Source organism: Pecten maximus, unplaced genomic scaffold, assembly GCF_902652985.1.
Source record: "Pecten maximus unplaced genomic scaffold, xPecMax1.1, whole genome shotgun sequence".
Classification (NCBI taxonomy): domain Eukaryota; kingdom Metazoa; phylum Mollusca; class Bivalvia; order Pectinida; family Pectinidae; genus Pecten; species Pecten maximus.
The window spans coordinates 11,357-38,731 of NW_022979266.1; the positions used below are offsets into that span (position 1 = coordinate 11,357).

The following is a 27,375-nucleotide window of genomic DNA, read 5'->3' on the forward strand; positions in this document are numbered from 1 at the left end:
TGATTCTTAAATATTTAATCTTGGTATATTGTCATAATAAAGATATTCATTTAAGTTTACATCATGTAATTCACTATCCTCTGAATACAGTTTTTCATAAAATTGTTTAACTTCATTTAAAATTTCCTCTTGGTTTCTAATTATCTCACCATCATCTTGTTCAATTATAGGTATGATTTTAGTAATAAAGTTCCTATTTTCTAAATTTAAAAAATATCTGGACGGCTTCTCTCCCTCTTCAACCCATTTAACCTTAGATCTTAATATATTTCCCTTGAGCTTATGTTTTCTGATGGAATATCTTCATCTGAGACAACTGCTAAATAATTCTTATTATATATTGGTACAGCATACTGGGTTTTAATTTCTACTATATGTTTATTGATTAGTGTCAGATACTCCAAATCGTTTAGCAGTGAATTATTAAACTTTCATAACCCTTTTCCTCTCTTAAATTCGTTAAATACTAAAGTTATATATGGCATGGAATGATCAGATCGATAGCCTGGATCAATATTTGTTTTATGTGTACTAGATATAAGATTTTCGGAAACTAAAAAATAATCTAACCTAGCCTGCTTTACCGGCCTTGTCCTCCTCCAAATGTACCTTTTACATTCTGGATGTTGACTTCTAAAAATATCTATAAGCCCAAGTTCATTTATTATCTCTAAAACTCTTTCTCTAGCCTTAGGGTTATTTACCTGCCTGTAGTTAGAACAATATATATCAGGATCCAAAATTAAATTAAAATCTCCACAGACAATAAGCTAGTCATTACCAAATTCCTGTATAACATCTAGAACCTTATTATAAAATGTTGGTGTATCAGAGTTTGGACCATATAGATTAATAAGAGTGAGTCTTTTTTCATTGGTAATAATGTCTAGAGCAATAAAAGTTTCGCCTAAATCTTTTCTCTCTTTTATAATCTTGATCTCAAAGTCATTATTGATTAAAATTGCTACCCCTCTGGAACTGGAGTTGTAAGAACTAAAATGACAAGTGTATCCCCATTCTGATCTAATTATATTTTCTAGTTCTACAGTGAAATGTGTATCCTGTAAACAATAAATATTAAAATCCATACTTCTAAAATATGCAAAAACATCTTTCCGTTTACTTTTGTCACCCAAACCCCGACAGTTAGCGGTTAGAATTTTGACTTCTTCCATGATACCTTACAAGAGATGTTACTGCTTACCTGCCAGTATATTGTAGATCAGATCAGATAGATAGGTAGATAGTAATAAAATGTCATATGGGAAAAAGGGGGTCAGTTGGTAGTGACCACCAAACCACAGCGAAGCCTCCTAAGCCATACCGGAAGTCAAGTCTACTGATCTAAATTTTAAACCCAAACCGAGTATAATTTTCCGAAAATAACAAAAAATGCTATCAAAATTATAATAAGATAACCATATTCGAGCAAATTTTATCGTTAAATTATTACAGTGTTAAAAGAAAGAAACGCATGAAAAACAACATATATAAATACAATTGGAACAAAGCTTTCTTAGGGAATCATTCAAGCTACCGGAAGTTCATAAAATGAAGGTAGACTATAATTATCAAACCAGGTTTCCGGAAAGGTTCCTATATATATTAGAGAGCTATCACAGACATTAGTCTATATATCTAGAAAAGCTGCAGAAGCAATAGATATGTACTATATATATACCGAACATTGAAAATATGCACCAGGCCTATATATTAGAACCTGTTAATTTATACAGTTATAGAAACGTACACTGTATACATACACAGGACCTAATATACATGTAATAGCAGTAATAATAATAATAAAAAAATCCTGCCCAAATACATTTTACATAATGTATGTAGTATGCACTTTATATTTGGCAAAAATAGGCAAAAATAATTTCATTACGCTTATACGTATTATTGTAACATAGTTAACTAGTATCAGGTGTTAGAAAGTCGTTTCATAGCTATAGATTTTTAACATGTAGACCCTATACATTTTATAACAGGGCTATTCTGTAATTCATTATATTTGTTAACCAAGAACAACGAGGTTGTTATAAAATAATAGTATTTATAACTGACTTACCTCTGTATAGAGTGCATATATATATATAACTCCAGAGAAAAGAATATATATAAATCCAGAGAAAAGAATAGAGATCACTTATTACACATCACTGGATACAACCGGACACTTTCACTCGCGATATATATATATATAATCACTTCGACACGTCCTTTAAACTAACTGGTCGAACAGGCATATGTACATGCCCAAAGTCACGAACGACCGCTGTAGTTAAAGTTGGTATCGTTTTCTAAGTATGACTTCGTGAGCTTGGTACTATAGAAAAGTCTTCTTCTTTTCCCATTCTTCAAGACTACAAATAGTTTTCCATCGATACTATACGAATTTTGCACACAGTCTAGTCTAAATGCTTCACTGAGTCTCTGCTGGTTAAATCTAGTCAGGTCCTCAGAAACTGTTAAGCCTGTCCCTTTTAAAATCCTTCTGGCTCTTACTAGTTCTTGCTTCTTCGTCCTGTGTGTAAGTTTCACTAAAACAGTTCTTTTCCTTGAATTGTCGAATTTCCTGAGTCTATGTGCTATGTCAATGTCCTCTGGTCTCAAGGATACTCCCAGCTTGGTATTGGAAAATTCCACTACCTTTACCTTTATCAATCAGTATTATTGTTATTGCCTAATAAAACATTTGTGATGTACGGGATCGATTCGTCTGCCCTTAGTACGGATGAACAATGCGAGTCCAGAGTGTTATCCAATAATGCATATTATTCAAGTTATTGAATAAATATTTTGAAAATATTAATCATAGAAATGTAATATTGAATATAAATGTAAAATATTGAATATAGAGATGCAATTTTTAAATATTTCATCGTTTGACACGTCATGGTCAACAGTGGAACTGCATGAACCGTTTACAGAGTTATTATGCAGGGAACCGCAATGCACTCTGAAAGAAATTAGAATTTGGTTAAACATTTAAAGATATAGTCAGGCTAGAGGTTGCCATTCATTCTATTAAAAAGACCAGAAACAGACGCCTGTGCATCAAGAAATATTTTCCATATCAATATTCTTGACATCAGAAGACATATTTTCGACTTGTGTTGCCAACCTGTGGATATATAAAACAGATAAACAATTGTTAAGATATAGACGGAATATAAAAAGACGAAGCTGCACATATTAAATATCATATTTCGACATGGACTTAACAATCCTCTCGTAGGCAGGGACCTGTCACACAATAAGTAGCATTACTGTCGGGCAATATCAGTCGAACACCTAAACCTTCCACAATCCTAATATCAGAGCCAGAATAACCGAATCAGGGCCAGAGCGGAATAGCATGACTAAATGCAATAGTATTACATCCCTTAATAATTATCCTGCTGCCATATTTCGTACAGAAGTATTTAAGGCTTTCAGTAAAGAACATTACAACAGAGCTATTATTTGGATTGCTTCAATCATGACTTTTTCGCGTTTAATTATTTAGATAGTTGTTCTGTATTGAAAAATGACACAAAATAATGTATTAAAGACCTGAAGATATATTTGATCTTATGTAAAGTATACATATACATAAATGAATATCATGTTTTAGTGGCAAATGTTATGGTTTACTTCTTTTTTACAGTATCCACCTGTATTTCCAGTGATATGATTGGGAACCGAAGGGCGTGCCTCGTCCGTCGTCGATTGCCGTCCATCACACGTAAACTTTTCACAGAGCAAACAATAGAATATCTATATTTCATATTGCATAAAAGTATACCACAGTTATCAAATCGACCCCTTGTCTGCGATATAGCAACTCTTACATAGTAATGAACCGTGTCTGTGTATGCAGCTAATATAACATAGTTCAGCGAAATGATGCAATTTGTGTCATGTTATCATTGCGAATTGAACCAATACAAATCCTATTTAATAATGAAAAATAGCGTTGGTCGATTGTGACTTGTATTACATCAATGTATCCCCCAATATCAACAGAGCGCAGTGTGTATAGGCCTAGCTGTCGTTTCCTAGTAAAGCGTTGAATCACGTTATGCATACATGTATATCACAAAATTTCAAGATGGAGGACGAGGAAGTTAGAACGCGATAAGGGGTAAGTTAATTACGAATTCTCATCATTACTAGACCTGAATTATCCTTATTTGTCAAGTTTATTTACACTTCATCTTCGAAACAATTACGGTGTCTGAGAACGTTGTGACATTTTTAATTCGCAGGTCATGTAGCGATTTCAACAATGAAAGCGACTCCTTTTTTCCTACAATGATATTTTGTATCCATTCTTACCACATTCTAATTAACAAGGCCATTCTGATTACGAAATTCGTTTTTCTATTTACTTGACAAATGCGATCAAGTAGTTGTCCATGTTTATTACAAATACTCCCAGTTGATGGTTCGATTCTATAACATATACACAAAGTGAAAGGTCCGTGTCTATTACCTATACACACAGAACATGATCACTGTATATTACTTATACACACAAGGAAAGGTCCGTGTCCCATACCTATACACACAGAACCTGATCACTGTATATTACTTATACACACAAGGAAAGGTATATATATATTACTAATACACACGGGGAATAGTCTGTGTCTATTACTTATTCAAAGAGGGGATGTTCCGTTTCATTATCAAAAATACATAGAGAAATGTACATATATACTACTTTTACACACTAGGAAAGGTCCAAATAAATAAACAAAATAAACACAAGTCCACTCAAAGAATGATCCGTATCTATTACCAATACACAAAGGGAAGGGTCCGTGCGTTTTACCAGTTCACAAAGGGAATGGTCCGTATGTTTTACCAATACGCACATGGATCGGTCCATATATATTACCAATACACAAACGGAATGGTCCGTGTCTATTACCAGTCCACACAAGGAATGATCCGTATCTATTACTGATATACACAGGTAATGGCTCGTGTCTATTACCAATACACACAGTGAATGGCTCGTGTCTTCTACCAATTACCATTACACACAGGGAATCGTCCATGTCTATTACCAATACACACAGGGAATCGTCCATGTCTATTACCAATTGTGAATTCTTTTATCAATGGACATTGGATATGGTCTACGTCGTTTTACAACTCCGGTCAAGGATTCAAATATACATTTGTATGCGGTAAAATATAATCCATATTGGTAAGCTCTATGTGAAGATTAATATAATTTTGTGCAGAAATTATGAATATTATCAAGTGCACACGTCCAATGCAACTAGTGCTGAGTTGTAGATGCATATTGCGTGTTAAAAAGGAGGAATCGTGTAGTGATTCATAACCACACCTTTGAATACATTTGAATATTTTCTTAAAAATGATTGTAACGCATCTCTCGATTTCATCATTACTTGTGATATGAACGTAATTATACAAAATATGCCTGTAAATCACCGCGTATGCAGACTTTTGGGAAAATATAATCAAATTGTATTTAATTTAGGGACTAACAAGGGCAACAAATTGCTGTCTCTGCTTTTGATATACATATGTACGAGTACTTTTCAAAATTGAAAGAACTCTCATTAAAATGCACCTTTATGAGCAAGCCATTATGGAGCGACCACTTTATTTAACGTATTCAAATCTGTAATGAAACAGAATATATATTAGAAAAAATATGGATGTATGATGATTATTAAAATAATACAGCTGTGTATAATATTGATTGGGAAGCACTGTAAAAAAACTTGACTGTGATGACATAAAAAATAACAACTCTTAGATGTTACTATAAACTGACAAATAAACAGAAAACTATATTCTATACAGAGATTTACTTCCGCATGATAACCCCTTGGTGAGAAACAATATCACATTTAAAATAAGACGGAGAAATAGATTACACGTACAAAAGAGTAAGTATGTAACAGATTGAACAGAAGTTTTAGAAATGAAAGAGTAGATATAATATAAGAAGCAAAAGGGAATTATTATGGTTCATTACAAACGGTGCCTTCAATGATTCAATATTACATATGATATTACACCTTACTTTAGTAAAGGTACTGATTTTTGTACGATATGTATGTATTTATCAGTATTGTTATATATCAGTTATTAATTTTCCATTGTTTGTACTTAGAATGCGGCTTTCTGATTGGTCGATATTTCTTTTTAATATCTCTATTAAAAAAAATCCGCAAATGGCGCGAGAAATAAGACGTCACAATTAGGCCATTGACGTTGCGCATTGATTTTTGAAAAAAAAATCCCTTCTAAGATCAGTTAAATGTACACAAAACATGTTTTCATTTTAAAAATCAATCTCAAAAACTAATTAAAAGAGTTGATGTTAATTATTTGTTAGGTTTATGGGGGTCTAAAAAAGTGTTTACAAACTGTTGTAAGAATCCGCGTACAGTTTGCAAACATTGTTATCATACACTAATGGAACAAAAAAATGACACCAATGTTTTAACAAAACACCAGGCTATTTTTACCTAAATTTTCAACAGTAAATCAGTCATTAGAAAGATATAGTACAGTTAAAATACTTTGGTGTAGCTTTTGATATAATTAGGCATGGATTTTCCTTATAAGTGTTTACTCAACATACGTGGAAATAGAAGCTGGATGACTACAAGGCTTGTTTCTGGAACAGTTTCTTATTGTTAATATTATCATAAAAATGACTTTACAACAATTGAAATCAAACAATTCTGATTATTATACCATTGATAATACTCGGCATGGAATTCCATTTAAACCTACTAATGATCTGAGTAATTCATAAATCGACGGCCAAGAAACGGATATCAATTTCAATCTACTGAAAACATGAGTTATACATTTTCCAGGATCGTATTAAACATATTTTTAGTTGATGATACTGTCAGTTCTATTTTGGTTCACTAACATTTGGATTTAATTTCAGCAGTGATGGTTAATTAACATATACGATTTCTCATATTTATGATCAAGGATATTAAGTAATTTTTAAATGATAAAGCATGGTGTAGAAATTGTAAAAATTCGATTACATATACCTCTTTAATACGGCCAATGTAAGACGATTGGGATATTTTTTTTACTGTAACAATCAAAATAAGAAAATATATTTTAGAATTTACACAGAATTGAGAAAAGGGATATCACACCATTAGTTTTATGTAGCAACTTGTATTGAATCTCTTATAGCAGACGAAAAGAGCATACACTTATAGTAATGTACAGAATATCGGACACCTATGGGAAAGCATTCTATTCAGCCTTTAACCCTATATGTATAACCTTCTGTAGGACTCATCAGTATGATCCATCTATTTAAAGGCCCTGGACAAATTCTAGTCCTCATATCACTCGTTATGACTGATTTCATGAAAAACAGGAAACAGTGACATGTGCACACTTGATGTACAACTCTCTGGTCCATTACACACCATAGCATGAGGTCAGAACAGAAACCAAACAAAGTGGGGCGATGTGATGAAAATATACATGAAGTACAAGGCACTTGTATCAATGTTAAGGCTGTTTCAAATGTTACCGTAATATTTATAAATAATATCGAACAACATATATACTGTCATATTAATACTATTTGATACGATTTATGCTCACCATACCAATACAAATAATATATCCCTGCCATTTATAACTATGGTAGTATATATATGTATGAATAAATAAGTAGTCTATCGTATCATCCCTAAGTAATATGTCCTTTCGGTAGTGTCATTTTATAATATATTTCTTTCTGTGGCATGGATAAATAATTCACTCATACCGTATCAGCCCAGAATTATAATAACAGTATATGCCAAGTGTATTTTCTATCATAATGATACATTAACCATAGTATCACATAATAATGTATAATGGATATTCATAACGTATACTTGCTTAAATTATGACAATCGTAGTATATAACAACAAGGTGTCAACGATGGTCTTACTTATTGATTGATATAGTCCAATCACCAAATGATATATCTCTACCGTATTATCAACTAAAGATATATCCTACCATAGCATCACTAAATCTAATGGCTCTATCGTAGTATCACTAAATAATATATCCCTACCGAAGCATCACAAAATGATATATCATTACCGTAGTACCACTAAAGATTAGACTCTCGTGATTGGCATGCAGCTGATGACAAATAGCACACTGGCAATATTATGCTATGCCAATAAACAACAAAACGTCATTATTTTGTCGAAAAATATCATTTATCTTAGTAAACCTACAGCAGTATATCTAAAAATATATAAATACATGTACCGTTTTATCACTCAATGACATATCCTACCGTAGATTCACTTAATGATATATCCTACCGTATTAACACCAATCAATATATCCCTATCGTTATATATATCACTTAGTGACATAACCCTTCAGCAGCATCATCAAATATTATTATACCTCGTCTATATTACACAGTCAGAGATTGGTTGCGAGCCATCACGTGTCAGCGAGACTACACTTTGTGTCTCCCTCTGGTGCCTCGACCCATGTCCAATTTCTCATGTCTCTCCCATGCAAAGCCCCTCGCGTGATTTGTTCTACAGAGTTGTCGTGTGTAAAACGGAACACTCCGAGGTGTGCCGATCTGCTTTAATCAAACATGGGCAGACGACAGACGCTTTCATTTGGTAGACGCCAATAAAATCAACAATATTCTGCAGGCAAAGGACGCAGTAAATACAAAACGAGCGACAAAGTGTGCTGTAACATGTTTCCGGATGTGGTAAATCCATCGACTTTGAATAGTACGGAACAGTGCAACTTAACGATTCACTGAAATCATGTTATTGATGAGCGATAAAAACAGACCATAAGCATATGTATATATTTTTGTTCATTCTGTTTTTCGGTATAATAAACAATTTATTGCCCTGGTTGTAGGAAGACATGAAGATTGGTTTACCCGCGGCAAGTCATAGTTCCCTCGGGCTTCTCCATCGGGAACTATGGCATGACTTATATAAACAAATCGTCATGTCTTCCTACAACCAGGACAATAAATGTATAATATATCCCTACCGTATTATCACTCCATGATATATCCTTACCATAGTATTACTAAATATTATATACCTACCATAGTATCACGTAATGATATATCCTAACGTAGTATCACTAAATAGTATATCCCTTTACTTTATATCCCTACATTATATCTACTCACATCTTAATTAACTATTGATAAAAGACATCCTTCATGTATGATTCACCAACACCATGATACCATCCCTTTTTACCCTTCTTTACCACTATTTTGCAAGGATAGACATTACTGGAATGACCAGCTTGCACTTACATACAATGGATGCAGGGAGGCTGAAATTTTATTCAGTTTGAAAGGTTAGAAATATTGATTGCGTTATCAAAAAACATGATATATTCTAACAATATAATGATATATTTGTCAAATTGATCATTAACTCGTGTCACTCCAGTCGTTCCAAAATATTTCTTTTGAAGTAATGTGCAAAGTAATACCGTTTTCCTGCTCCTTATACAACAGTTATTTATGGTATCTCCTAGTCTGACCTGGAGACATTACCATTCAAATTCTAATAATTGTTCCTAAGGAACATCCGCAAACAATAGAAGCAACAACTGGGGTTTTCATGCCTCAGTAATTGAACCAGTTCATTGACCAGGAATAAGACATCATAAATCCTTCTGTACAGAATCTGTCCATCTCAGGTTATGTTACCCCACAGCATTGGGCAGTGAAACTGACACTCCCCGTTCACAGGACTTAAAAAGAAGTGCTAATGATATAAGCCATTTGATGGAAGAAAGGGTCTTGGTCTTCCTGAATGTCTATTGCTTTTGCATACCGGTTGTAATTAAATGCAGACAAATCTGGCTAGATCATAGTGCAGGAAAACATGCAAGAAATTCGGGTTACAAAAAGGCAGATATAAAAATACTTGGTCATGATGTCTAGGCGAGGGGCGTGGTTTGACCATTTCATACATATTGACATTTGATAAAATAAACTATACTAACAATATATGGGTTGTGAATTTAGTATCTATATTCATTTCAAACAACAATACTATTTTGGTATATACATTCCTTGATAAAATGCTTTCTATATAGGTGAGACGTATATGTCCACATGTATATTATTGACCACATGCTTATGTTGTTCTGTGTTTACATTCTAGGTGTAGGAAGTTCACCTATTAGATTTACCTAGATTGGAATGGGGCCAATTTCTGTTTTTCTCTTGAGATTCTACTCAGATATTGATATATCAAAAAATTGAAGCGAACTTTATTGTTCGCCGAATCTTGAGCTTTATGCACAACATTTTTTGCGAAGTTTGCTTTTCGATATTTCCCAGTACTTATTATATTACTGAAATAAAGCTTGAGCTCTTATCTTCGGATAAAATGAGACATTTTCATATTTAGGCTCCATCTCTTTCATTTTGTGTCCCGGTTTCACATAAAATCATTAAATGATACATGTTTATCCCTACCGTAATACCACTAAAAATGTCATTACTGTAATATCAGTAAACAATTAACATATCCCTACCAAACGCTCAAGAAATACTACATAAAATCGGTAGTAAATAGTCCCTTTCTGTAGTTTCACTTACGCAGAATCATGCAAATGGTTTGATATATTCTTACCGTAGTATCGCTAAATGGTATATCTCTTTCGTAGTAGTGCTAAAATAGCATATGTAATAATATACTCTCACCGTAGTAACACTAAATAACATATTCCTACGTACCATACCTCTAATATTTATTGACATTTAAAAGTAAGCGTCAATCATTCACTGACAATCAAGGGGAAGCATAATTAGGTCACCGACAATCAAGCGGAGCATCAGTTTTTCACTAACAATCGGAGGTAGTATCATTAGATCACTTACAATCAAGGGGAAGCCTAAACTATATTTACAATCAAGGGAAAGTATAATAAGTTCACTAACAATCGAGATGATGTGCAAACATTTAATAAACCGATAGGCTCCGTGCTGCATATAACGCAATTAAATCAGATTAACATAAAACCTAGGCTTTGGTATTTCTCATTTCCGCACTTCAAGTGTACCTGGAACGAAAAACGATATTCAAATATGTAATTCTTTGTAACCAACAAAAGAAGAATGTCGCTAAAGCATCAAGATCGGTTGGCCGAGTTCCGAGATATCGCACATCGAAGTACGCGATTTGTACCTGTCGGTCGACTGCTAATCACCGTATCGGTCAGTCACGCTGATTCGAAACTCTTGAGTCTATGACGTCACAGATTTAACGGAGTAACTGATATGGTGACCAGTAGTAGGACAGTGTAAACAGTAGCAGCAAAAACATGTCTGAATACGATCTGGGCATGATATTTGAGGTTGATGACTTTGGCAAATATTGCCGACAGGAAGTCGGAATCCAACAATATAAGTTTGAACTTAAAAACAAATATTATTGAAATTGACTCTGACAATGACCGCTCGGTTAACACTGATTGGTGTAATAATCGGTCAATCACCAATACATGTATATTAGTTATGTGTTTACCATTTCTTACTCATTACTAAAGAAAGAAACACGGCATCAAACTTTTCAATAAAACAATGTGCCGTTTTTTTTAAGGTTCAAGAAATTTTAATGCCCCAGAACATTTACCAATTTGGACTGCTGCCAGGGTTGAGACCCTGGATTCAGTGTATCCTGACAAATATGTCCTCATGCAAGAGGGCTCTCATTCATCACCTTACATTCATTTACACATTTCATTCCTTTATTTTCATTCAATATATTACACATTCATACACACATATATGCACACCGTCGTTACATAATACATAACACATGTACCTGGATTAATTACTTCCTAAATAATTCTACTCACCATATATACATATTTAATTATTACGTCATTCACTTGATCGCATCTCGCACATTGATTTCGCATATACATACATACATGCATACACCGTATGATATTTCGATATTTCAATCATGGTCACTAGCTGTGAGTCAGTCTTGTTATGGTCTAGCGTGGAAATCCACACTTACCATTACTGACCCACAACCTGTAGTCGCACTTGATTGACCCATACCACACATAATAATTACATAAATACCACACATACATACCATACATGTACATACATACATACATATATACATACACTTCATGATAGTTGGATAGTTAATCATGATCACCAGCTGTGAGCCAGTCGTGTTATGGTCTAGCGTGGAAATCCGCACTTACCATGACTGACTCACAACTTGTAATCGCATTTGATTGACCCATATCACGCATACATACACAAAACATACATACATACATACATCATACAAATGTACCTACATAAGTATACAATAAACATACGTGTTGAGTATATTCACCAAATATATCACAACTTTCAATCTCCTTTGCTTTCGACACCGCTCTAATTTTCACACCAATTATGATCACCACACTTACTACTACTTGGAGGTATTCACAACATTACATAACGTATTACTTAATACATAATGATATATAAATACGCAAAGTATTCCACACGCAGGAGGAGACTCAATCGCCGTACACTATCAAAAACACACTTACTCATCATTATATTTGTTATTATCTTCTTCAATAGTAATTATATTTTACCAGTAATATAAATAAAAATATTTCCGGATATCTGTTTTCTCTATTAGATTGTAATATTATTCCGAGTCAAAAAAGTGTTTGAAGGATTCTAATCTGCGTTAGTAGAAGGTTTGCAGTTTGACATATAACGGTGAATTTACAATGTAGTGAATGTACTGAATAAAGCTGTGCCATTTTATTCGCAAACTAATATTCAAATAAGTATACCAACAATACAACAATATTGAATACTCTGGTTTGTGAGAAGAAGACGACACATAGTACAGTAAATTGATGCGTTATATTCTATACAAAACCCGTTTCAAGTCATGAAGGACACTTAATTCAGAAAGTAATATGTTATAATCATCATGATCCACAATAGACTAAATCTCTCCCGTATGAATACCACTGTTGAAGCTTACAACAAACTTCTACATATACAGTTTTTATCCCTTATTCTACATGTCATGGTCTCAGGGATAAGGGACGATTAAATGCTTGAGAAATATATAATTTATGTACGATCGTTGTCAGTGAAATCATATAAAAGTGATTCGCAGCAATTATAATATAATTGATACTTTATGTACAGGTACATAGCATACGTGCTTATTAAAACTATCATTTTAGCTCCGTTTTTTTTATGATAAAAACATACAATTTAGTTCATCGTGACTAATCATAATTAATACTAAAACTTATAAACTCGCAATGATTTTCATGGATGATTTTTTTTCACATATTGTTTTTTATTTTATGTTATTATTTTCATTATTTTTTTCTTTTTTTTTGTAATTATGTCATTATCGTGAAGTGATCGAGATCCTTGTGGTTTTACTTTTCATTCGTGTGTCGTAAGTCATATCTTCACTGAAAACAGGACTTTAAAAGACGTAGAAACATGTTCGGGGAATTACGAATTCTCAAGTTTGAGTGGATCAGTATACCGCTAAACAATTACCAGGGGTGAAATTACGGTCCACAAGCTCGTCTAACCTGTCACTGCACCACAGGTGTCTATGATTTCCGGTGTTCTTATCGGCACACGCTGATAATTGCTTGTGAGTTGCACCTTAAAAAAGTTCCGAAGATATGCTTAAACAAGGTTGTACGTAAATTGAGCTTGAATTGTATGAAGAGTTGCATTTATACTATAGGGAATACATGTTCAAGTTGTTGAAATAAAACACATTATTTTTGGAATTCAATGAGTTTCGTTTTCCTTACAAGCGAAAAAGAAACGTATCTCAAAGGTTTGTCTATAGAATAATTAACCTAAGTTGCCTCATTCATATACCCAAGTTGTTGAAAATTCACTCTGTGAATCTTGTCTGAAAGTTACTAATCTTTCATGGACACGTTTTATCAATTTCGGACAATTATCCAAAACTCACTAATAACGGTATCTTCAAGTGTATTTGCAACGTATCCATTGCTGTTTTGGCTAATAAAAATTGAAAATTTTCAGCATTTATAAACTTCTGTTACTAGAAGTATTATAACCGAAATCAATATTGGTATGTAACAAACCGGTCATGCCCGCATAATAAAGGCTATATGATGTACGTCGTTATAAACGGCCCGTTATTCAAATGTCATATATGTTACAATGACCCGTTAAGATAGAAAATTATTCAAATTTTGCATATTATATACGACCTGTTATAATAGAAAATAAGTAAGATGTTACATGTTGTATATGGCTCGTTATGAGAGAAAATTAGGGAGATGTTACAATTATATGTCCCTGGTTTCGGTAGCGCTTTTTATTAACTAATTTACAAATGTTACTCAAAAAGTTTATTCAGCATTTTCATTATTGCTGTCTAATTCGCATTAATTGCCGGCACATGCTCATGTTTGTTTCTATATATTTCCTATATTGCCGGTCTGATCCTCCGATGTCAAAGGTCAGAGGTCACCGAAACGAGGTCAACGGCTTTGCGCTTCAGATGTGTTTTCAAAGAAAAATCGCAATTATTCTAAAATTAAAGTCGTTATAAAAGTCGGACTTTCAGCATTTTTAGTTTCATCCTAAATCACATTTGTTTAAGCTTAACATAGCAAATCGTTCCGGGTACACTTAAAATCGATGTGAGAGGTATCACTATGACTTAGTTCATGTTTTGTACATTTGTTTGATTTTAATTGACAATTCAGTCAACCATGGTTATTCTAATTGTGACGTATTTCCGTTTGCTCATAGGTCAAAGTGTGCTGAGGCGGCTTACTAATTTGCCTCTGAAACGATTGTTATACATGAACAGTTGATGTCCCCCTTACGTTTGATTAAAAAGGAATGGAAAACAATTGTATTAAGATGATATACTATAAAGGCATGGATAGTTCATAAGGTATACAACACCATATTATTTTGAAATATTTTGTAACATTATAAAAAAAGAAAATCAAGCTTGAATAAATTTTCACTTTAAAAAGTGCCGTTAAGATGTGTTCTAAGATATGATAAAGGCTGACGGTGCAGCTATTTGTATATTTAAAGACGCTATTCATCAGTGTGTCTGTAAAGTCTTTGTGACATTACTAGAATCTGATGTAGTGGTTTCCTTATAATTACCTGCATCGTGTCTGTAGATCGCGAATTAATGGTTATTGTTGAGCGTTGTTGATGAAGCAGAGAGAATTTGCAATTCCACAACTAATTTACCGTGAATGTTTTTGTCCTCGATTCCGTTGTCTGTCTGTTTTCGCGATATTATCGGCGCTCTGAATTCTACATTATTTCATTGATTTAGGCAAAATCGATGGAAAATGTATAACAAAATAGCCATGACCAGTATCACCTAGGCAATGCATGTATGGGCGCCGGTTTTCAAACCTAATCAAGGTATCGTGATTGATTCAAGGGAATAAAATGTCAATATACTATCTATTTAATTCATGAAATAGAGTTTATTCTTTTACTGACGCCACTGTTTATTGTTTACTGTTTACATCCTAATTCCTTTGATTGATGAAAGAGAAAATGTTATACAACTGATGCTAAAATCAAATTTATCTTAATGTGTGATGGCAACTGATTTCTTATACATAAAGACGACCAACTCGCTTTAAATTACAGATGTAGCATGACGTTTCTTTTATTCCATTAATACCAATCATAGTATTAACAGATCGATGTCATCAATTTAATATTCATATTATATCATTATACTTACACAAGAGGATGATATATAAAACAATACTGATCACTCTTCATTATTAACATTGAAAATATTTCAGATCAGATTAACTGGAGGAGTGTAGGTTTATTTGCGATATTGACAACATATGATAAACAATGTTGCAGTATCTCTTAATCAGGGTTTACTTTGTATCATAGTGATATGTGTAAATTAGTTTGTCCAGGTACATGATCGACCTATATATTCCCGCCACATTTGGATAAAACAGACGCTGATGTCGACTATAGTACAAGTGAGTCAACAGCCATCACTCAGTGATAGTGTATGTGTAGGAAATTTCTGTCGTCGAATGTTTCGTTTACGAATAATCATGTTTTATTTCATGAATGGAATTTGATAAAGGCTATTGTAACTGATGCGATTTCATACTGAAATGAACTTACGAAAGTTTATTTTCGTCTGGCAGATAACATCTGTAAGTTTCAACTGTACTGACTTTTTATATAAATTATCAAATGTTATCTTATTTTATTTTCTCTAGTACTTTCTTTCTCTTCACCCTTTCTATCAGCCTTCTTGATAAATTCTTGTGTCCACATTATTGTCATAGTTGTGTTGGAAGTTCAAGGGGTTGGTATACTTTGCATATAATAATCAATTAAAGATTTTACTAGAGGGTGACACCTGAAGGATGTCACAGATAGAATGAAGTGTAGTAAGGGGCGATAACTCTGTGTGAGCATGATTTGTCAAAATCGCTCAATATCTATAAGTTTCGACCAATAAAAATACTTTTTTTTTGTTGGTTTAAACATTTAAATGGTTCATAATTATAGTGACAAATAGGATTTGGGCACAAGTTTTCAAACTTATCGAGGCCCTCTCCTGAACATACATCAAACGTTTACAGTGAAGCAAGGCTGCATATTAGCTATAAATAAATTTGTGAATACTTTACAGTGAATTAGAATTACAATTACAATTTGACCTTGTTATCTAGAGCTCTCCTGATTGCTAGAAATGGGACTGAAAAAAGACTGTTGTTCGTAAAGGCAACAAAACCCATCAATTAAGTTAAATTTGCAGTTCCCATATAGCAAATCTAATTGAAATTGAACATTATATACATTTCGACCAATCAGAGGCCAGAAATTGGTGACCATTTTGTTTAAATGTGAAAGTGAGGCTACGAGAGCGACAAGTGTTCAATGATGTTCCTACATATCAAATTTCATCAAAATCGGACAATATCTAAATTTGAACCAAGCAGTGCTCAGTTGATGGCAGCGATTTTATTAAAATGAGAAAATCAGGTTACGAAAGTGACGGATTTCCCATGATGTACATAAAAATAAACAAGGGCCCATTGGAGGGCCTTAACATACGCCCGCGCAATATTTGACACTTGGAAGGGGGTAGTTTCACAGGTTGTAGTGCTCCGGCTCATCAACATGTATATTTGTGTCAAGTATGGAGAGCCTGGGTCAGGAAGTATTGGAGTTATGGTCCGGACAAGTAAAATCATCAATGGGGAATAACTCCGCAAATACGGGGGTAAGGGGCATGATTTTAGTATGGGACACTCCGGCTCATCAAGATGTATATTTGTGTCAAGTATGGAGAGCCTGGGTAAAGTAGTATTGGAGTTATGGTCAGGACAAGTAAAATCAGCAAAGGGGAATAACTCCGCAAATACGGGGAAAAGGGGCATGATATTTATATGCGACACTCCGAGTCATCAAGATGTATATTTGTGTCAAGTATGGAGAGCCTGGGTCGAGAGTTATGGTCGGGACACCATATGTGCCCGCCCACCCGCCAACATGATAACATTATAATGTACGTCGGGTCGGGCGTATAAAAATCACTAAAACAGGACAATATCTTAATTTGGAACAATTTCCTCACAATATAGGGATTAAATCAATTTCCTCACAATATAAGGATTAACTCAATCAGATGTAAATCTTCATGATTTTACAGGAATTAGCTCGCGCCAATTTCAATCTTGGAGTTAAAGTTAATAATTCATACTTGCGTGAGGAAAATACAAATTTTTAGTATGTATGATAGAAGGAAATTTGTTTGCTTTTTTCCCCAAGCTATTTTAATAATATGCTATTTCGAGAATTTCCATGAAGTTCAAAGTCATGATCAGTGTCATCCGTCGTCCATATCAAGCAAATAAGGAAATGTCTATTACATTTGTTTTATTTAAACAGTTTGCAACTTCTTATAGTGTTTGGAATCACAATAAAGTTCTTGATCAATCGATCATCATAATTTCTAAACAATCGATGATCAATTATTGATCGATCATGAATAGAAAGAGAAATATCAATAATCACTACATTATAATTTATAATAAATAAATATCATGACCAACTGAGCAAGTTAATTCACTTTATTTTCCCTTGATTAAATTAGATGATTAGTAAGTTGATTCAATTAGCATCAATCCAATCCAAAGTTCTGGGCCTCTCATGTGTTGTTCAATGAAGTACATGTAGTTACCATTTGTAATAAGTTTAAATGAATTTTAAATCAAAATATTTAAAAAAAAATATATATATTATATGTTTTCACGCCCAAAGTAACTGAGTTTAACTTAATGTAACATAATAATTCATAATATTTTAACATAAACTTGTCAGAACAGCTTTCTTGCACATTGTTTTCTTCGGTGTATGTGAGCGAAAGGTTTAAATATGTAGGTATGGTATTTGAGGCAAAGATATTTGAAAATCCACTAATTTTCGTGTGTGCAGGTGACATTTCGAAGAATATTTTGCAAAATTGTGAGAGCTGAATTCTGGTAACACTGATATTGTCAAATAATTTTCTATAATGCCTTTCTAATAAGTTGAAATGAACTTTCAGTCAAGATATTAAAATAAGCTACTGTACATAACATATTTTCCCACCCAAAATTAACTTAATTTAACTTATTCAGTTAATGCAATCATAATAATTGACAATATCTTAGCAAAAAATTGTAAGAACAGCTTTCTTGCATTTTACTTCTCTTCGTTGTGTGTAAGTGAAAGATTTAAATATGTTGTATGGTATTTGAAACAAAGAATTTGAAAATTTACTATATTGATTTTGTTTATTTACATGTATGCAAAAGAGATATGATTTAACCTGTCCAAATGCACAGTCTCAATCAAGGGCATGTTACAGACTTTAATTTCAAGTTGTAAACATTTAAATATATAGACCTGTACTAGATACTATTTCATTAAAAATTTCAAAAATGAATTAATTGCAAAAAAAAAAAGTTGTTGATAATGTAACGTGAAGCAAATAATTTGAATAGTTTGAACTGGTCTATCAAATCGTAAAATGTCACACAGGCTGACATTATTGAATATTCCATGCAGGAAGTTTCCAGTCTGCAGTGTAGATGGTTTAATTTAAATAGTTTTCCAAATTAAATGAAATCTTAGTCATATTTAAGTCGCCTGCGTTCTACATATGATTTTAGTGATTTGTATAATGTTCATCGATAATGCTAGTCTTTCTCGTGCGATTATATACTGTCAGTATAGGTAGCAAGACAGACGTGCCCGAGTAAGGCATCCCTTCACCGCGGGACTCTAGTAAGTCTATGTCAGTATATGATCTGTAAAAATCAAAAATTATATTTCATTTCTCTTTTCACAAAGTAATTCATATATCAGAGAAGTTGCAAAGTAGTAGTCTTAGGTGTGCTCGTTCACGAGATAACCTAGTGTCTGAGAGAACATGGCTCTGTGTATATTCAATTTGTCACCTCAATCTGGAGATTCCCGTTGGTATTTTTAGACGTAAACAAGCATCACTGGCGAGGCTATACAAATACACAGACTATCGAAATATTAATTCAAATCAATTAAATTTGGAGACAAAGTAGGCATATCCCTTCAGTAAATAGCAAATAAACGGGAACTATTCTTCGTGCATATCTACCGTCGTTTGTTTATATCAACGTAAACAAACAAGTTTACTTACCGTCAGTAGCGTCAGCGTTATGCCTACGAGGCTTCGGGAATTTGCTTGACATTCTGAACGCTGGTTTGATTTTTCGCATGCATGTTTGTGAAAAGCGACATACAATGATCGTGACAAAGCATCTATATCCTGGAGCATTGCCTCTGATATTGAAAATAGCAATATATACTGGCAGTGACAGTAAACTTCAATCAACATGCGGCTTCCACAACAAACTTTCGTGACGAGTTCAGGATGGGCGTTACGTCATCAAAACATGCGATCGTCTGCTGTCAAAATACCCCTGTCGAATGGAAAAATACTGGGAGGGTCGAAAAAATAGGCCATTTTTAATACAATATTGCGACCGTTCTGATAAAGATATCGAAAAACTAAACAGACGGTTTTCTTCAGGAAACATTTATCTATGTATATGTGCATTGTATATATTTCTGGATTTTTTTTTCGAATTTTGAGGGTGGTTTTAACAGAACCTCTTAGTCAAAATGACGATTTTGGCATGTTTGACCCAAAATATCTCATCAATACGAATTTCCACAGGGATACCAGTTACATCCAGACCTAGATGGAGCCGAGTTTTACAATGGTTCAAAAGCCCATCAAAATTGTATGTGTCATTTTTTCCACCCCCAAATCGCTACAATAGCCGGCAAAAATCGCGAATTAGCTCGTACTATCATTACGTTCCGTAAGGAACGATAACTCTAATGAGTTATCGCCCCTCACTACACTTCATTCTTTATTAGAATAGTATCGGCAAACTGCCAGGGTTTGAATGAGAAAGGTAAGCGGAAAGATGTATTTTCATACTTAAAGCGCCTTAAGGGCAATATTTATTGTGTACAGGATACCCTTATTACGGTTGAAATGGGAAATATTATTAGGTCAGAATGGGGATATAGCTCTCCCTTTAGTTCATATAGATTTAACGCTTGGGGTAGCAATTTTATTAAGTACTACTTTTGAAGGTAAAGTTCTGAATGAAAAAGAAAGGATGTAGAAGGTAATTTCATAGCCTTAGACATGTTGATAAATGATAAAAAAGTGACTTTGATAACAGTGTTTGGTCCAATCTCAGACACCCCTAGTTTTTACCAGCAAGTAATAGATGTGCTAAATGAATAGAGTAATGACTTTTGTATCATTTGTGGAGATTTTAATTAAGTGCTGAACCCTGACCTTGATTATGATAGAAGTTATAAACAGATAAATAATCCTTAGGCACGAGATCAAGTAATTGATCTGATAGAGGCATTTAGTTTAGTAGATATTTTTAGAGAACAACATCAAGATTGTACGAGATATACATGGAGAAGAAACAATCTCATAAAGCTGGCACGTTTAGATTTTTTTCTTGTATCGGAAAATATGTTAAGTAATATACAAAAATCTAGTATTGAAAATGGATACAGATCTGATCATTCCGTACCTATCATTACATTAAAAATTACTGACTTTAAGAGAGGAAGATGTCTCTGGAAACTTATCTATAACACAAAAACTGGGAATTGATACATGCATACCTAGAGGTGATAAACCAAGGCAATTTCTTAAAAAAACGGAGACCTGTTTGTCTTTTAAATATTATCTACAAAATTACGTCTAGATTAAAACTATTTTAAATAAATAAATTAATTCTGACCAGATAGGTTTTATTTCATGCAAATTGTTAGGGGAAAATACTCGATTAATTTACGAAATTATGTAGTATACAGAGGATAACGATATTGATGGGATGCGTTTAATTGTGAATTTTTAAAAAAGGCGTTTGATTCGGTGAGCTGGGAGTTTATTGATAATGTATTCAGATATTTTAATTTTGGTAAAGATATATGAAGCTGGATAAAAACATTACATAATAACTCTATGTCTGCAATTAATGAAGGTGGTAATCTGTCTTTTTTTTTTAAATCAAGAGGGGTTTTGGCAGGGTGATCTAATAACTCCTTATATTTTTAATTTGTGTTCAGAAATACTAGCAATTAGACTATAGAACAAAAATAATAATTAAAAGAATCAATTAATCAACTAAATTCATTTGCAAAAAAAATCTGGTCTCAAAATAAGTAAGAGCAAAACACAAGTGATATGGATAGGCAATAAAAAAGTTCGGTGATGATGTTTTTTTACTCAGAATGGAACCTGCAATGGGGAAGTCGAAAATTTACGATACTCGGTTTAGAATTTCATGTAGATTTACATCAAATGCCTAAATAAATTATGATAAAAGGTTAGTAAAACTTAAGTCTATAATTAAACATTAGAGTAGAAAAGTATTAATAGGAAGAATACAAATCATTAAAGTTTTATTTATTCCCCAATTTAATCATCTATTTATCTCCTTACCAAATCCGGATAACAATTTTATTAAAATATTAAACTTAGAAATCTTTAATTTCTTTTAGAAAAGTAAAGTTGATAAAACAAAAAGGGAGATAATCATTAAAAACTATCAAGAAGAGGGCATTAAAATGATTCACATTCACATCAGAGGGTAAATGGCAAGTGTTTTCCGAAAAATACGCTAATGAAAAATGTTTTTTAATTGTGGTCCAGAATAATTATCAATTATTCATAACAAATGTAAAACTTGTTTTGGAAAGATGTTTTCCAGTCATGAAGAAAATTTTTTAAAATAGGCAACAAGAGTATTTTCTATAAGAAATGGTTTTAAAATGGTGTTATAATTATAAATGACTTATTAAAAGATAATTCTAATACTTTTTGTAATTTTGTTGAATTTTCATAAAAATTTGATGTAAACACTAACTTTCTCACGTATTAAGGTAGTGTTAACACTATCAAAAAAATATGTGTCCAATGATCATACTTTAAATACGTTGATTAGTTATCTATATATTCCTCTAAATTAAAAAGTATTCATGAAGCATAAGAGAGGAACTCAAGAGTTTTACAATTTGTTGTGCCATAATAGTACCAAACCCACGTGGAAAACCATTTGAGATGAATTGTTTGATTTTGAGGAGGATACGTGGAAAATGATATATATGATACCTTTTACTGTCACTAGAAATTTTAAATTACTAGGGTTACAATACTGAATAAACCAACACATTCTAACAACAAACTCTATCTATTTAAAGTTGCGCTTACATATAGTGCTATTTGTGTTCATTGTAAGTCTGAGACAGAGACAATTATTCATACAGTAAGGGAATGTGAGAACGTACAAGATTTTTTGCAAGATTTTGAGTTCCCTCTTGATGCATTGTTTATTCCATTTTGGTTATAAAAAGGAAACCTTCATTTTTGGTTTATTTCGTCAAAATAGCATTAGCAGAAGGTAGAAATCTGCCATTAAACGAAGTACTGTGTGTGTGCTAATTATCCAGTCAGTATGTGTGAGAGTATTGAACAAAAAATATTTAGATTTAATTTTTGTTTTTGATAATTTTAAATTTTGGCGGGAAAAGAATTAACTTATCGGCCAATGAGGTGGTGTTTCACCTGAACCAAGTTCCTTAAAGTTATGATCTGCTGATGTTTGTGTGGATTTATTTGAGGAATTAACGTTTTAATTAGGTACTTAATTGATACCAGAATGAAGAGTTATAGCTAAAGATTCGGAAAACATCTGGGGTTTCCCTAGCCCACTATTCAGGTCAAATCACTGCTCGAAAGGAGATAACGTACCCCCCCCCCCCCCTCCCCAGCCCGGCAAATTCACATTCTTGTGAGTATGTATGTTGGGGGAGGGGAGGGGTGGGGGGGATGGTTGGGGGGTGGGGGGATGGTATGTTAAATATTCTCATTCTTTGCCTGAATAGGGATGTATACTTAGGTTTCTCTCTTAATATGCCTATTTATGGGGAATAATTATCACTGCTTTTAGGTTTGCGGGGAAGTCATAATTATCTCTCTATAAAGTCGTCTTGTGGGGAATATTACCCATAATTATTCAAGCCCACTTCTACGGCAGTGTGAGAGAAAGAAATTTGCTAGTTGTTCTAAAAATAGCACATTTGTAACTTTTGGTGGCAACTTACACATTTTCGCATCCGGATTCTTTTTAAATAGTGCTTGGATTTATGGGGAATCAGAGGAATCCCCATAAAACCGATTATTCCCCACAACGTTGGTCAAAAGTCTAATTATATTCCACATAGGCATGGTATTGCGAGTGCTCTCTCTCTCTCTCTCTCTCTCTCTCTCTCTCTCTCTCTCTCTCTCTCTCTTTGAGTGCCTTTCTGAGTCATGCACCCAAACCTATAGACACCATTTGTTTATTTGTTACTATCTCCACTCTTTAAACCATTGGTTTATTTGTCAATAGCAAAACTCAACCACATTCATCGCATAATATTATATTGGTTTATTTATTCGTTACTCCTTTTTATTATCAAAGCTGCTGTAAGCTATATTTGTTTATTGTTAATAACTCCCCTTTATTAACACATTCACCATATACTAATATCTGTTGTTACTAACTTCACTCTATTACAAATTCACGATATACTATAATGGTTTATTTGTTACTAAATCTTTTCCATTACCAGATCAACCATATACTACCTGTATAATGGATTTATTTGTTAGTAAGTTCACTCTATTATCACACCCACCATATACAGTACAATATTTGTTGAATTGTTAATAACTATCACGTTGGTCACAATATCCATATACTCTTTTAACTTATTTGTTAACTATACCACTATATTAACTAACGCGACACGCGAAGTGACGGCAACGGTTTTGTGTTTTTGCTGTTTGTCGGTTGGCTTCGGTGAACGCATACACTGTGTCTCGCTTTGAGTCTAACAACTTCGATTTCATCTGTACACTTTGATATACTCGTCTTTCTACCAGTTAATTATGCCTAAGTATTTGATGTTTCATGCATATCTATGCATATTTATGTATATGCATGCATATATATTTTTTACAGAGACGCCGCAATCACAAATCGCTTAATAGCCGCATCTTGCGAAAACGACGATGAAAAGAGTAAGTATTGTTTCCGAATAATCGATATCATTTCACTGATTATATGTCTATGTTCAGTTGTAAGCATCGAGCGAAAATCTGTTCCTGTACCTAGCTCAATCATTATATTATATTTGATATCAACCATTGCCTTACTATCAGTCATTATAGGGGAACTTGTGTACAGCAATAATCAGTCTAAGCATAACGTGTACAAGAAAAAGAAAAATAGATGCATTTTTCAGACACATATATATAACACAATACGAACAACAGATTAGATTTGACTTGTAAACACGTATAAACACTGGTTCTATATTTACCTGTAAATGGCGGTTGTGGATATTACTCGGGGCTGATATAATAAAATACTGCATGTAGCATACTTTTTTTCTTTCAGAACTAAATCAAGGATCTCAGGGCAAATTTCTCATTTTAATAAAATTGGTACAGTGGAACCTCGTTAACTCGAACTCGAAGGGCAAAAAGCGAAAACTTCGAGTGTTCGAATTAAGCGAGTTGTCATTTTTGGTGCAAAGTTTGGTCAATATTTGCCAACATTATCTAATCATTATAACTCCGCTCTGTCGCTCATCAGTTAAGTGTAAAGACTAGTCAATACATGTAAATGTATATGTAATATTTCGTTCTGACACTCGTAGTTTGGTGTAGTTTTGCCGATATACAGTCTCGATAAAGTTTCTTTCGTTAAGTCACTTCAATAACGATCTGATGTTCATGTCATGTTTGCAAAAGGAATAACAATAAAATGGAATTCAACCGAATAACAATTTATTAATTTTGTATCAAATAAACGTTTAAATATAACACAGATTATATGTAAAACGTAAAACAGAGTCATTACCTTATATTGGACATGTAAAATACTGTTTGATAGTCCAACTTACCTTTTACCGGCAACCACGCCATTTCCATGTGTATTAGCACAGGAAGTTGGTACTTCGCATGTGCATATAAAATGTTACTGTTGCTGAGATGGAGTATTATATCGTCAGAATTGCACGAAAGGGTTGCTTTACATTAGACCATGCTCTTGAACATATCATAAACGCATTCCTCGATGTTACAAGATATCAAGATACAAGGTATGCCTGTTAATCGTTGCTGATTCCGACTTATGGGGAAATATAATCTCCGATATGTCAATTAAGGAAAGACAAGGGACACAAACAGCTGCCTTTGCTTTTTATATACATATAAAACTTTTACAAGGCCAATGTTAGAACATGGTGATTCCTTATGGGAAAAATCCAGTTAGAGTAACTAAGACTAATTTCAGGATTGGGAAAAGGGTCATCGCACTATCACTGTAATACAGAAACTAGTATTAAATCTCTTATAGCAGACGAAAAGATGATACACTTATACTAATATACGAATTGTATACAATTTTGGAAATTTTCATGGTAGAACATTCTATTCTAGCTTTAACCAGTACACACCATACCAAACAATGTGGAGCAATTTGATGAAAATATGCCAGTCACTATCTATGTAAGGCTGTTTCAAATTATAAATAATATCAAGCAACAATAATATGATAGATCAAAGCATATATACTGTACTATTGATACTCATTGATACGCTTTATGCTCAACGTACCATTACGGTGGTATCACTTAATAATATATCCCTAACGTAGTATCACTTAATGATATTTCCATACCGTAGTTTCACTAAATAATGTATCCCTACCGTAGTATTACAAAATCATGTATCCCTACCCTTGTATTACTGTATCTACACATTACTATACATGATCGATATGCACATATTTCATATACAAGTTTTCACTGAAGTGTTTGTAATGATTGCAAAAAAGGGAAAAAATAAATAAAAATTGAAGAAAAACAATAAATAAATATCCTACCGTAGCATTACAAAATGATATATCCCTGTGTACTATTGGATCGGTATCTAAACATTACTAAGTGTTGTAAAAAAAAAAATAACTGCCGTGATATTAAGTTAGATCTGAATGTCGAATGTTAGCTTTTTGTACCATACAGCTTTCTCGTCCTTCTATTGCTCTGAATAAGTGTTGGGCAGTATCAGACGCACAGCGGGCCACCATGTCTAAGTAAAGCGTTTAAGATACAGCGGACGTTGATTAATCTTAAAAAGTATGTATGACAAACATTTAATGATAAAGGAAACTTAAATGATCATTATTTCTATGGTTATGATTTACAGAAACTTCTGAAGCATTGTAGAGGGGATTAGAGTTAATCATGGCGTCTGGTTCCAGAGACGATGGTTGGGATTCATCTGATTCTGACAGTGATTGGAGTAAGTAATTCTTCCTAGCTTTTTGTGGTTTTTTTACAGGGATTATGATGTCATGTTTTCTATGTTGATTGAATCCATTAGATTAATAATTCTTGACACCAATGACAAAACCTCGCTGGAAGAATGACATGATAGGTTTGTGGTTGTGCCTGAAGATAAGACACTGAACAGCTTGACCGTCATCTGAAAGCAATATTGCAATTCAGGACCTAGGCTGCTGGATAACCAGGAAACCTTTCGTTCACATTATCCGATTTGCCAAAAGACAAAAACCTGATTTAACGGTCTTCAGCATTTAAGTCTCTTTTTCAAATATCTGCTTATCAAAATGATATTGCTGAT

General features: G+C 33.3%; 1 long non-coding RNA gene across 1 annotated transcript; it reads left to right on the forward strand.

Moving 5' to 3' along the window:
- Positions 1-3,977: 3,977 nt before the first annotated feature.
- Positions 3,978-27,375, forward strand: LOC117318414. The gene is made up of 3 exons (XR_004530359.1): positions 3,978-4,132; positions 24,686-24,744; positions 26,938-27,375. It is a non-coding gene; the product is annotated as an uncharacterized LOC117318414 (long non-coding RNA).